At 35.4% G+C, this 13,039-nt stretch overlaps 9 non-coding genes across 9 annotated transcripts; all 9 read right to left on the bottom strand.

The window, feature by feature from the left end:
* Positions 1–2,069: 2,069 nt before the first annotated feature.
* On the bottom strand, positions 2,070–2,181 carry trnal-caa (transfer RNA leucine (anticodon CAA)). The gene is made up of 2 exons: positions 2,144–2,181; positions 2,070–2,115 (listed from the first exon to the last, which is right to left on the bottom strand). It is a non-coding gene; the product is annotated as a tRNA-Leu (tRNA).
* Positions 2,182–2,984: 803 nt separating this feature from the next.
* Positions 2,985–3,096, bottom strand: trnal-caa (transfer RNA leucine (anticodon CAA)). Its single transcript has 2 exons — positions 3,059–3,096; positions 2,985–3,030 (listed from the first exon to the last, which is right to left on the bottom strand). It is a non-coding gene; the product is annotated as a tRNA-Leu (tRNA).
* Positions 3,097–4,236: 1,140 nt separating this feature from the next.
* On the bottom strand, positions 4,237–4,348 carry trnal-caa (transfer RNA leucine (anticodon CAA)). Its single transcript has 2 exons — positions 4,311–4,348; positions 4,237–4,282 (listed from the first exon to the last, which is right to left on the bottom strand). It is a non-coding gene; the product is annotated as a tRNA-Leu (tRNA).
* Positions 4,349–4,574: 226 nt separating this feature from the next.
* trnal-caa (transfer RNA leucine (anticodon CAA)) lies at positions 4,575–4,686 on the bottom strand. Its single transcript has 2 exons — positions 4,649–4,686; positions 4,575–4,620 (listed from the first exon to the last, which is right to left on the bottom strand). It is a non-coding gene; the product is annotated as a tRNA-Leu (tRNA).
* A 1,021-nt stretch (positions 4,687–5,707) lies between these two features.
* trnal-caa (transfer RNA leucine (anticodon CAA)) lies at positions 5,708–5,819 on the bottom strand. The gene is made up of 2 exons: positions 5,782–5,819; positions 5,708–5,753 (listed from the first exon to the last, which is right to left on the bottom strand). It is a non-coding gene; the product is annotated as a tRNA-Leu (tRNA).
* Positions 5,820–6,838: 1,019 nt separating this feature from the next.
* On the bottom strand, positions 6,839–6,950 carry trnal-caa (transfer RNA leucine (anticodon CAA)). Its single transcript has 2 exons — positions 6,913–6,950; positions 6,839–6,884 (listed from the first exon to the last, which is right to left on the bottom strand). It is a non-coding gene; the product is annotated as a tRNA-Leu (tRNA).
* An 807-nt stretch (positions 6,951–7,757) lies between these two features.
* Positions 7,758–7,870, bottom strand: trnal-caa (transfer RNA leucine (anticodon CAA)). The gene is made up of 2 exons: positions 7,833–7,870; positions 7,758–7,803 (listed from the first exon to the last, which is right to left on the bottom strand). It is a non-coding gene; the product is annotated as a tRNA-Leu (tRNA).
* A 3,779-nt stretch (positions 7,871–11,649) lies between these two features.
* trnal-caa (transfer RNA leucine (anticodon CAA)) lies at positions 11,650–11,764 on the bottom strand. The gene is made up of 2 exons: positions 11,727–11,764; positions 11,650–11,695 (listed from the first exon to the last, which is right to left on the bottom strand). It is a non-coding gene; the product is annotated as a tRNA-Leu (tRNA).
* Positions 11,765–12,110: 346 nt separating this feature from the next.
* trnal-caa (transfer RNA leucine (anticodon CAA)) lies at positions 12,111–12,223 on the bottom strand. Its single transcript has 2 exons — positions 12,186–12,223; positions 12,111–12,156 (listed from the first exon to the last, which is right to left on the bottom strand). It is a non-coding gene; the product is annotated as a tRNA-Leu (tRNA).
* Between the last annotated feature and the right edge of the window lie 816 nt (positions 12,224–13,039).

Genomic DNA, 13,039 nt, shown 5'->3' on the forward strand with positions numbered 1-13,039 from the left:
AAACATGCCGATCTAAGATACAAAGAAAAAAACAAAAAATGTTAAAAGCTAATGAAAGATATAATAAAAAACATTTTTTTATGGATTTTGAGTAACTTTTTGAATCTAAACTAGGCATATGATGACATGTATCGAACGATTATTCGCGTTTCATGTGTTGTCTGTTCTCAAACTATGGCATCTATCAAAGGATTAATCACTGTTCAGTGTGTTTCCTTTCACCATTTGGAGAATTTTCGGTATTGACAAAGAGCTACTTTTTAAGGCAAAAGTTGTGTTAGAAGAGGGATTTGAACCCTCGCCTCCAATCGGAGACCAGAATACCCTAGTAACTAGGAAGGACTTCACTTGAGTCTGGCGCCTTAGACCACTCGGCCATCCTGACAATTATAAATCCTTAAAATTCATATGTTTGCGATTCTGTAACATAACGTCTGATATGTCTGATGGAAACATGCCGACTTAAGATACAAAGAAAAATAATACATTTTTTTTTTAAAGCTAATGAAAGATATAGTAAAAAACATTGTTTTATGGATTTTGAGTAACTTTTGAATTCTAAACTAGGCATATGATGACATGTATCGAACGATGAATCCTTAACATTCATATGTTTTCGCGATTCTGTAACATAACATCTGATATGTCTGATGGAAACATGCCGATCTTAAGATACAAAGAAAAATAAACAAAAAATGGTTAAAAGCTAATGAAAGATATAATAAAACCATTTTTTTATGGATTTTGAGTAACTTTCACCATTTGGAGGAATTTTTCGGTATTGACAAAGAGCTACTTTTTAAGGCAAAAGTTGTGTCAGAAGAGGGATTTGAACCCTCGCCTCCAATCGGAGACCAAAACACCCCAGTAACTAGGAACGACTCTCACCTTGAGTCTGGCGCCTTAGACACTCGGCCATCCTGACAATTATAAACTCCTTAAAATTCATGTGTTCCACGATTCTGTAACATAACGTCTGATATGTCTGATGGAAACATGCCGATCTTAAGATACAAAGAAAAATAAACATTTTTTTTTAAAGCTAATGAAAGATATAGTAAAAAACATTTTTTTATGGATTTTGAGTACCTTTTTGAATTCTACTAGGCATATGATGACATGTATCGAACGATTATTCGCGTTTCATGTGTTGTCTGTTCTCAAACTATGGCATCTAGCAAAGGATAATCACTGTTCATGTGTTTTCCTTTCACCATTTGGAGAATTTTTCGGTATTGACAAAAGAGCTACTTTTTATGGCAAAAGTTGTGTCCACAAGAGGGATTTGGACACTCGCCTCCAATCGGAGACCAGAATACCCCAGTAACTAGGAAGGACTCTCACCTTGATCTGGCGCCTTAGACAACTCGGACATCCTGACATTATAAGTCTTTTAAAAATTCATAGGTTTTCACAATTCTGCAACATAACGTCTGAATGTCTGATGGAAACATGCCGATCTTAAGATACAAAGAAAAATAAACAAAAAATGTTAAAAGCTAATGAAAGATATAATAAAAAACATTTTTTTATGGGATTTGAGTAACTTTCACCATTTGGAGAATTTTTCGGTATTGACAAAAGAGCTACTTTTTAAGGCAAAAGTTGTGTCAGAAGAGGGATTTGAACCCTCCCTCCAATCGGAGACCAGAATACCCTAGTAACTAGGAAGGACTCTCACCTTGAGTCTGGCGCCTTAGACCACTCGGCCATCCTGACATTAAAAGTCTTAAAAATTCATAGGTTTTCACAATTCTGTAACATAACGTCTGATATGTCTGATGGAAACATGCCGATCTTAAGATACAAAGAAAAATAAACAAAAAAATGTTAAAAGCTAATGAAAGATATAATAAAAAACATTTTTTAATGGATTTTGAGTAACTTTTTGAATTCTAAACTAGGCATATGATGACATGTATCGAACGATTATTCGCGTTTCATGTGTTGTCTGTTCTCAAACTATGGCATCTATCAAACGATTAATCACTGTTCATGTGTTTTCCTTTCACCATTTGGAGAACTTTTCGGATTTGACAAAGAGCTACTCTTTTTTAAGGCAAAAGTTGTGTCAGAAGAGGGATTTGAACCCTCGCCTCCAATCGGAGACCAGAACACCCCAGTAACTAGGAAGGACTCTCACCTTGAGTCTGGCGCCTTAGACCACTCGGCCATCCTGACAATTGTAAATCCTTAAAATTCATATGTTTTAGCGATTCTGTAACATAACGTCTGATATGTCTGATGGAAACATGCCGATCTTAAGATACAAAGAAAAATAAACAATTTTTTTTAAAGCTAATGAAAGATATAGTAAAAAACATTTTTTATGGATTTTGAGTAACTTTTTGAATTCTAAACTAGGCATAATGATGACATGTATCGAACGATTATTCGCGTTTCATGTGTTGTCTGTTCTCAAACTATGGCATCTATCAAAGGATTAATCACTGTTCATGTGTTTTCCTTCACCATTTGGAGAATTTTTCGGTATTGACAAAGAGCTACTTTTTAAGGCAAAAGTTGTGTCAGAAGAGGATTGAACCCTCGCCTCCAATCGGAGACCAGAACAGCCCAGTAACTAGGAAGGACTCTCACCTTGAGTCTGGCGCCTTAGACCACTCGGCCATCCTGACAATTATAATCCTTAAAATTCATATGTTTTAACGATTCTGTAACATAACGTCTGATATGTCTGATGTAAACATGCCGATCTTAAGATACAAAGAAAAATAAACAAAAAATGTTTAAAGCTAATGAAAGATATAATAAAAAACATTTTTTTATGGATTTTGAGTAACTTTTTGAATTCTAAACTAGGCATATGATGACATGTATCGAACGATTATTCGCGTTTCATGTGTTGTCTGTTCTCAAACTATGGCATCTATCAAACGATTAATCACTGTTCATGTGTTTTCCTTTCACCATTTGGAGAACTTTTCGGATTTGACAAAGAGCTACTCTTTTTAAGGCAAAAGTTGTGTCAGAAGAGGGATTTGAACCCTCGCCTCCAATCGGAGACCAGAACACCCCAGTAACTAGGAAGGACTCTCACCTTGAGTCTGGCGCCTTAGACCACTCGGCCATCCTGACAATTGTAAATCCTTAAAATTCATATGTTTTCGCGATTCTGTAACATAACGTCTGATATGTCTGATGGAAACATGCCGATCTTAAGATACAAAGAAAAATAAACAATTTTTTTTAAAGCTAATGAAAGATATAGTAAAAAACATTTTTTTATGGATTTTGAGTAACTTTTTGAATTCTAAACTAGGCATATGATGACATGTATCGAACGATTATTCGCGTTTCATGTGTTGTCTGTTCTCAAACTATGCATCTATCAAATGATTAATCACTGTTCATGTGTTTTCCTTTCACCATTTGGAGAATTTTTCGGTATTGACAAAGAGCTACTTTTTAAGGCAAAAGTTGTGTCAGAAGAGGGATTTGAACCCTCGCCTCCAATCGGAGACCAGAACAGCCCAGTAACTAGGAAGGACTCTCACCTTGAGTGTGGCGCCTTAGACCACTCGGCCATCCTGACAATTATAAATCCTTAAAATTCATATGTTTTCACGATTTTGTAACATAACGTCTGATATGTCTGATGGAAACATGCCGATCTTAAGATACAAAGAAAAATAAACAAAAAATGTTTAAAAGCTAATGAAAGATATAATAAAAAACATTTTTTAATGGATTTTGAGTAACCTTTTGAATTCTAAACTAGGCATATGATGACATGTATCGAACGATTATTCGTGTTTCATGTGTTGTCTGTTCTCAAATGGCATCTATCAAACAATTAATCACTGTTCATGTGTTTTCCTTTCACCATTTGGAGAATTTTTCGGTATTGACAAAGAGCTACTTTTTATGGCAAAAGTTGTGTCACAAGAGGGATTTGAACACTCGCCTCCAATCCGAGACCAGAATACCCCAGTAACTAGGAAGGACTCTCACCTTGAGTCTGGCGCCTTAGACAACTCGGACATCCTGACAATTATAAGTCTTTAAAATTCATAGGTTTTCACAATTCTGCAACATAACGTCTGATATGTCTGATGGAAACATGCCGATCTTAAGATACAAAGAAAAATAAACAAAAAATGTTAAAAGCTAATGAAAGATATAATAAAAAACATTTTTTTATGGATTTTGAGTAACTTTCACCATTTGGAGAATTTTTCGGTATTGACAAAGAGCTACTTTTTAAGGCAAAAGTTGTGTCAGAAGAGGGATTTGAACCCTCGCCTCCAATCGGAGACCAGAATACCCTAGTAACTAGGAAGGACTCTCACCTTGAGTCTGGCGCCTTAGACCACTCGGCCATCCTGACAATTAAAAGTCTTTAAAATTCATAGGTTTTCACAATTCTGTAACATAACGTCTGATATGTCTGATGGAAACATGCCGATCTTAAGATACAAAGAAAAATAAACAAAAAATGTTAAAAGCTAATGAAAGATATAATAAAAAACATTTTTTTATGGATTTTGAGTAACTTTCACCATTTGGAGAATTTTTCGGTATTGACAAAGAGCTACTTTTTAAGGCAAAAGTTGTGTCAGAAGAGGGATTTGAACCCTCGCCTCCAATCGGAGACCAGAATACCCTAGTAACTAGGAAGGACTCTCACCTTGAGTCTGGCGCCTTAGACCACTCGGCCATCCTGACAATTATAAATCCTTAAAATTCATATGTTTTCACGATTTTGTAACATAACGTCTGATATGTCTGATGGAAACATGCCGATCTTAAGATACAAAGAAAAATAAACAAAAAATGTTAAAAGCTAATGAAAGATATAATAAAAAAAACATTTTTTAATGGATTTTGAGTAACCTTTTGAATTCTAAACTAGGCATATGATGACATGTATCGAACGATTATTCGCGTTTCATGTGTTGTCTGTTCTCAAATGGCATCTATCAAACGATTAATCACTGTTCATGTGTTTTCCTTTCACCATTTGGAGAATTTTTCGGTATTGACAAAGAGCTACTTTTTATGGCAAAAGTTGTGTCACAAGAGGGATTTGAACACTCGCCTCCAATCGGAGACCAGAATACCCCAGTAACTAGGAAGGACTCTCACCTTGAGTCTGGCGCCTTAGACAACTCGGACATCCTGACAATTATAAGTCTTTAAAATTCAAAGGTTTTCACAATTCTGCAACATAACGTCTGATATGTCTGATGGAAACATGCCGATCTTAAGATACAAAGAAAAATAAACAAAAAATGTTAAAAGCTAATGAAAGATATAATAAAAAACATTTTTTTATGGATTTTGAGTAACTTTCACCATTTGGAGAATTTTTCGGTATTGACAAAGAGCTACTTTTTAAGGCAAAAGTTGTGTCAGAAGAGGGATTGAACCCTCGCCTCCAATCGGAGACCAGAATACCCTAGTAACTAGGAAGGACTCTCACCTTGAGTCTGGCGCCTTAGACCACTCGGCCATCCTGACAATTAAAAGTCTTTAAAATTCATAGGTTTTCACAATTCTGTAACATAACGTCTGATATGTCTGATGGAAACATGCCGATCTTAAGATACAAAGAAAAATAAACAAAAAATGTTAAAAGCTAATGAAAGATATAATAAAAAACATTTTTTTATGGATTTTGAGTAACTTTCACCATTTGGAGAATTTTTCGGTATTGACAAAGAGCTACTTTTTAAGGCAAAAGTTGTGTCAGAAGAGGGATTTGAACCCTCGCCTCCAATCGGAGACCAGAATACCCTAGTAACTAGGAAGGACTCTCACCTTGAGTCTGGCGCCTTAGACCACTCGGCCATCCTGACAATTATAAATCCTTAAAATTCATATGTTTTCACGATTTTGTAACATAACGTCTGATATGTCTGATGGAAACATGCCGATCTTAAGATACAAAGAAAAATAAACAAAAAATGTTAAAAGCTAATGAAAGATATAATAAAAAAACATTTTTTAATGGATTTTGAGTAACCTTTTGAATTCTAAACTAGGCATATGATGACATGTATCGAACGATTATTCGCGTTTCATGTGTTGTCTGTTCTCAAATGGCATCTATCAAACGATTAATCACTGTTCATGTGTTTTCCTTTCACCATTTGGAGAATTTTTCGGTATTGACAAAGAGCTACTTTTTATGGCAAAAGTTGTGTCACAAGAGGGATTTGAACACTCGCCTCCAATCGGAGACCAGAATACCCCAGTAACTAGGAAGGACTCTCACCTTGAGTCTGGCGCCTTAGACAACTCGGACATCCTGACAATTATAAGTCTTTAAAATTCAAAGGTTTTCACAATTCTGCAACATAACGTCTGATATGTCTGATGGAAACATGCCGATCTTAAGATACAAAGAAAAATAAACAAAAATGTTAAAAGCTAATGAAAGATATAATAAAAAACATTTTTTTATGGATTTTGAGTAACTTTCACCATTTGGAGAATTTTTCGGTATTGACAAAGAGCTACTTTTTAAGGCAAAAGTTGTGTCAGAAGAGGGATTGGAACCCTCGCCTCCAATCGGAGACCAGAATACCCTAGTAACTAGGAAGGACTCTCACCTTGAGTCTGGCGCCTTAGACCACTCGGCCATCCTGACAATTAAAAGTCTTTAAAATTCATAGGTTTTCACAATTCTGTAACATAATGTCTGATATGTCTGATGGAAACATGCCGATCTTAAGATACAAAGAAAAATAAACAAAAATGTTAAAAGCTAATGAAAGATATAATAAAAAACATTTTTTTATGGATTTTGAGTAACTTTCACCATTTGGAGAATTTTTCGGTATTGACAAAGAGCTACTTTTTAAGGCAAAAGTTGTGTCAGAAGAGGGATTTGAACCCTCGCCTCCAATCGGAGACCAGAATACCCTAGTAACTAGGAAGGACTCTCACCTTGAGTCTGGCGCCTTAGACCACTCGGCCATCCTGACAATTAAAAGTCTTTAAAATTCATAGGTTTTCACAATTCTGTAACATAACGTCTGATATGTCTGATGTAAACATGCCGATCTTAAGATACAAAGAAAAATAAACAAAAAATGTTAAAAGCTAATGAAAGATATAAGTAAAAAACATTTTTTATGGATTTTGAGTAACTTTTTGAATTCTAAACTAGGCATATGATGACATGTATCGAACGATTATTCGCGTTTCATGTGTTGTCTGTTCTCAAACTATGGCATCTATCAAACGATTAATCACTGTTCATGTGTTTTCCTTTCACCATTTGGAGAACTTTTCGGATTTGACAAAGAGCTACTCTTTTTTAAGGCAAAAGTTGTGTCAGAAGAGGGATTTGAACCCTCGCCTCCAATCGGAGACCAGAACACCCCAGTAACTAGGAAGGACTCTCACCTTGAGTCTGGCGCCTTAGACCACTCTGCCATCCTGACAATTGTAAATCCTTAAATATATATGTTTTAGCGATTCTGTAACATAACGTCTGATATGTCTGATGGAAACATGCCGATCTTAAGATACAAAGAAAAATAAACAATTTTTTTTTAAAGCTAATGAAAGATATAGTAAAAAACATTTTTTTATGGATTTTGAGTAACTTTTTGAATTCTAAACTAGGCATATGATGACATGTATCGAACGATTATTCGCGTTTCATGTGTTGTCTGTTCTCAAACTATGGCATCTATCAAAGGATTAATCACTGTTCATGTGTTTTCCTTTCACCATTTGGAGAATTTTTCGGTATTGACAAAGAGCTACTTTTAAGGCAAAAGTTGTGTCAGAAGAGGGATTTGAACCCTCGCCTCCAATCGGAGACCAGAACAGCCCCAGTAACTAGGAAGGACTCTCACTTTGAGTCTGGCGCCTTAGACCACTCGGCCATCCTGACAATTATAAATCCTTAAAATTCATATGTTTTCACGATTTTGTAACATAACGTCTGATATGTCTGATGGAAACATGCCGATCTTAAGATACAAAGAAAAATAAACAAAAATGTTAAAAGCTAATGAAAGATATAATAAAAAACATTTTTTAATGGATTTTGAGTAACTTTTTGAAGTCTAAACTAGGCATATGATGACATGTATCGAACGATTATTCGCGTTTCATGTGTTGTCTGTTCTCAAACTATGGCATCTATCAAACGATTAATCACTGTTCATGTGTTTTCCTTTCACCATTTGGAGAATTTTTCAGTATTGACAAAGAGCTACTTTTAAGGCAAAAGTTGTGTCAGAAGAGGGATTTGAACCGTCGCCTCCAATCGGAGACGAGAACACCCCAGTAACTAGAAGGACTCTCACCTTGAGTCTGGTGCCTTAGACCACTCGGCCATCCTGACAATTATAAATCCTTAAAATTCATATGTTTTCGCGATTCTGTAACATAACGTCTGATATGTCTGATGGAAACATGCCGATCTTAAGATACAAAGAAAAATAACAAAAAATGTTAAAAGCTAATGAAAGATATAATAAAAAACATTTTTTTATGGATTTTGAGTAACTTTCACCATTTGGAGAATTTTTCGGTATTGACAAAGAGCTACTTTTTAAGGCAAAAGTTGTGTCAGAAGAGGGATTTGAACCCTCGCATCCAATCGGAGACCAGAACACCCCAGTAACTAGGAAGGACTCTCACCTTGAGTCTGGCGCCTTAGACCACTCGGCCATCCTGACAATTATAAATCCTTAAAATTCATATGTTTTCGCGATTCTGTAACATAACGTCTGATATGTCTGATGGAAACATGCCGATCTTAAGATACAAAGAAAAATAAACAAAAATGTTAAAAGCTAATGAAAGATATAATAAAAAACATTTTTTTATGGATTTTGAGTAACTTTCACCATTTGGAGAATTTTTCGGTATTGACAAAGAGCTACTTTTTAAGGCAAAAGTTGTGTCGGAAGAGGGATTTGAACCCTCGCCTCCAATCGGAGACCAGAACACCCCAGTAACTAGGAAGGACTCTCACCCTTGAGTCTGGCGCCTTAGACCACTCGGCCATCCTGACAATTATAAATCCTTAAAATTCATATGTTTTCGCGATTCTGTAACATAACGTCTGATATGTCTGATGGAAACATGCCGATCTTAAGATACAAAGAAAAATAAACATTTTTTTTTTAAAGCTAATGAAAGATATAGTAAAAAACATTTTTTTATGGATTTTGAGTAACTTTTTGAATTCTAAACTAGGCATATGATGACATGTATCGAACGATTATTCGCGTTTCATGTGTTGTCTGTTCTCAAACTATGGCATCTATCAAAGGATTAATTAATGTTCATGTGTTTTCCTTTCACCATTTGGAGAATTTTTCGGTATTGACAAAGAGCTACTTTTTAAGGCAAAAGTTGTGTCAGAAGAGGGATTGAACCCTCGCCTCAATCGGAGACCAGAACAGCCGAGTAACTAGGAAGGACTCTCACTTTGAGTCTGGCGCCTTAGACCACTCGGCCATCCTGACAATTATAAATCCTTAAAATTCATATGTTTTCACGATTTGTAACATAACGTCTGATATGTCTGATGGAAACATGCCGATCTTAAGATACAAAGAAAAATAAACAAAAATGTTAAAAGCTAATGAAAGATATATAAAAAACATTTTTTAATGGATTTTGAGTAACTTTTGAATTCTAAACTAGGCATATGATGACATGTATCGAACGATTATTCGCGTTTCATGTGTTGTCTGTTCTCAAACTATGGCATCTATCAAACGATTAATCACTGTTCATGTGTTTTTCCTTTCACCATTTGGAGAATTTTTCGGTATTGACAAAGAGCTACTCTTTCTTAAGGCAAAAGTTATGTCAGAACAGGGATTTGAACCCTCGCCTCCAATCGGAGACCAGAACACCCCAGTAACTAGGAAGGACTCTCACCTTGAGTCTGGCGCCTTAGACCACTCGGCCATCCTGACAATTATAAATCCTTAAAATTCATATGTTTTCATGATTCTGTAACATAACGTCTGATATGTCTGATGGAAACATGCCGATCTTAAGATACAAAGAAAAATAAACAAAAATGTTAAAGCTAATGAAAGATATAGTAAAAAAATTTTTTTAATGGATTTTGAGTAACTTTTTGAATTCTAAACTAGGCATATGATGACATGTATCGAACGATTATTCGCGTTTTCATGTGTTGTCTGTTCTCAAACTATGGCATCTATCAAACGATTAATCACTGTTCATGTGTTTTCCTTTCACCATTTGGAGAACTTTTCGGATTTGACAAAGAGCTACTCTTTTTTTAAGGCAAAAGTTGTGTCAGAAGAAGGATTTGAACCCTCGCCTCCAATCGGAGACCAGAATACCCCAGTAAATAGGAAGGACTCTCACCTTGAGTCTGGAGCCTTAGACCACTCAGCCATCCAGACAATTATAAATCCTTTAAAATTCATATGTTTTCACGATTCTGTAACATAACGTCTGATATGTCTGATGGAAACATGCCGATCTTAAGATACAAAGAAAAAGAAACAAAAAATGTTAAAAGCTAATGAAAGATATAGTAAAAAACATTTTTTATGGAATTTGAGTAACTTCTTCAATTCTAAACTAGGCATATGATGACATGTATAGAACGATTATTCGCTTTTCATGTGTTGTCTGTTCTCAAACTATGGCATCTGTCATACGATTAATCACTGTTCATGTGTTTCCTTTCACCACTTGGAGAACTTTTCAGATTTGACAAAGAGCTACTCTTTTTAAGGCAAAAGTTGTGTCAGAAGAGGGATTTGAAACCCTCGCCTCCAATCGGAGACCAGAACACCCCAGTAACTAGTAAGGACTCTCACCTTGAGTCTGGCGCCTTAGACCACTCGGCCATCCTGACAATTATAAATCCCTAAAATTCATATGTTTTTCGCGATTCTGTAACATAACGTCTGATATGTCTGATGGAAACATGCCGATCTTAAGATACAAAGAAAAATAAATAAAAATGTTAAAAGCTAATGAAAGATATAGTAAAAAACATTTTTTAATGGATTTTGAGTAACTTTTTGAATTCTAAACTAGGCATATGATGACATGTATAGAACTATTATTCGCATTTCATGTGTTGTCTGTTCTCAAACTATGGCATCTATCAAACGATTAATCACTGTTCATGTGTTTTCCTTTCACCATTTGGAGAATTTTTCGGATTTGACAAAGAGCTACTCTTTCTTAAGGCAAAAGTTGTGTCAGAAGAGGGATTGAACCCTCGCCTCCAATCGGAGAACAGAATACCCAAGTAACTAGGAAGGACTCTCACCTTGAGTCTGGCGCCTTAGAACACTCAGCCATCCAGACAATTATAAATCCTTAAAATTCATATGTTTTCACGATTCTGTAACATAACGTCTGATATGTCTGATGGAAACATGCCGATCTTAAGATACAAAGAAAAATAAACAAAAATTGTTAAAAGCTAATGAAAGATATAGTAACAAATATTTCTTTTATGGAATTTGAGTAACTTTTTTAATTCTAAACTAGGCATATGATGACATGTATCGAAAGATTCTTCGCGTTTCATGTGATGTCTGTTCTCAAACTATGGCATCTATCAAACGATTAATCACTGTTCATGTGTTTTCCTTTCACCATTTGGAGAATTTTCGGATTGACAAAGAGCTACTCTTTCTTAAGGCAAAGTTGTGTCAGAAGAGGGATTTGAACCCTCGCCTCCAATCGGAGACCAGAACACCCCAGTAGTAACTAGGAAGGACTCTCACCTTGAGTCTGGAGCCTTAGACCACTCGGCCATCCTGACAATTATAAATCCTAAAAATTCATATGTTTTCATGATTCTGTAACATAACGTCTGATATGTTCTGATGGAGGAACTGCCGATCTTAAGATACAAAGAAAATAACAAAAATTATTAAAGCTAATGAGAGATATAGTAAAAAACATTTTTTTATGGAATTGAGTAACTTTATGAATTCTAAACTAGGCATATGATGACATGTATAGAAAGATTATTCGCGTTTCATGTGTTGTCTGTTCTCAAACTATGGCATCTATCAGACGATTAATCACTGTTCAGTGTTTCCTTTCACCATTTGGAGAACTTTTCGGTTTTGACAAAGAGCTACTCTTTTTTAAGGCAAAAGTTATGTCAGAAGAGGGATTTGAACCCTCGCCTCCAATCGGAGACCAGAACACCCCCAGTAACTAGGAAGGACTCTCACCTTGAGTCTGGCGCCTTAGACCACTCGGCCATCCTGACAATTATAAATCCCCCTAAAAATTCATATGTTTTCGCAATTCTGTAACATAACGTCTGATATATCTGATGGAAACATGCGATCTTAAGATACAAAGAAAAATAAACTAAAAATGTTAAAAGCTAATGAAAGATGTAGTAAAAAAACATTTTTTTATGGAATTTGAGTAACTTTATCAATTCTAAACGGCATATGATGACATGTATCGAAAGATTATTCGCGTTTTGTTGTCTTCTCAAACTATGGCATCTATCAACGATTAATCACGTTCATGTGTTTTTTTCACCATTTGGAGAATTTTTCGGATTTGACAAAAGGCTACTCTTTTTTTAAGGCAAAAGTTGTGTCAGAAGAAGGATTTGAACCCTCGCTCCAATCGGAGAACAGAATACCCCAGTAACTAGGAAGGACTCTCACCTTGAGTCTGGAGCCTTAGACCACTCAGCCATCCAGACAATTATAAATCTTAAAATTCATATGTTTCACGATTCTGTAACATAACGTCTGATATGTCTGATGGAACAATACGATCTTAAGATACAAGAAAAATAAACAAAAATTGTTAAAGCTAATGAAAGATATAGTAACAATATTTCTTTATTTATTTGAGTAACTTTTTAAATTCTAAACTAGGCATATGATGACATGTATCGAACGATTATTCGCGTTTCATGTGTGTCTGTTCTCAACTATGGCATCTATCAAACGAGTAATCACTGTTCATGTGTTTTCCTTTCACCATTTGGAGAATTTTTCCAATTTGACAAAAGAAGCTAACTTTCTTAAGGCAAAAGTTGTGTCAGAAGAGGGATTTGAAC

Source organism: Oncorhynchus kisutch, unplaced genomic scaffold, assembly GCF_002021735.2.
Source record: "Oncorhynchus kisutch isolate 150728-3 unplaced genomic scaffold, Okis_V2 scaffold3515, whole genome shotgun sequence".
Lineage (NCBI taxonomy): Eukaryota > Metazoa > Chordata > Actinopteri > Salmoniformes > Salmonidae > Oncorhynchus > Oncorhynchus kisutch.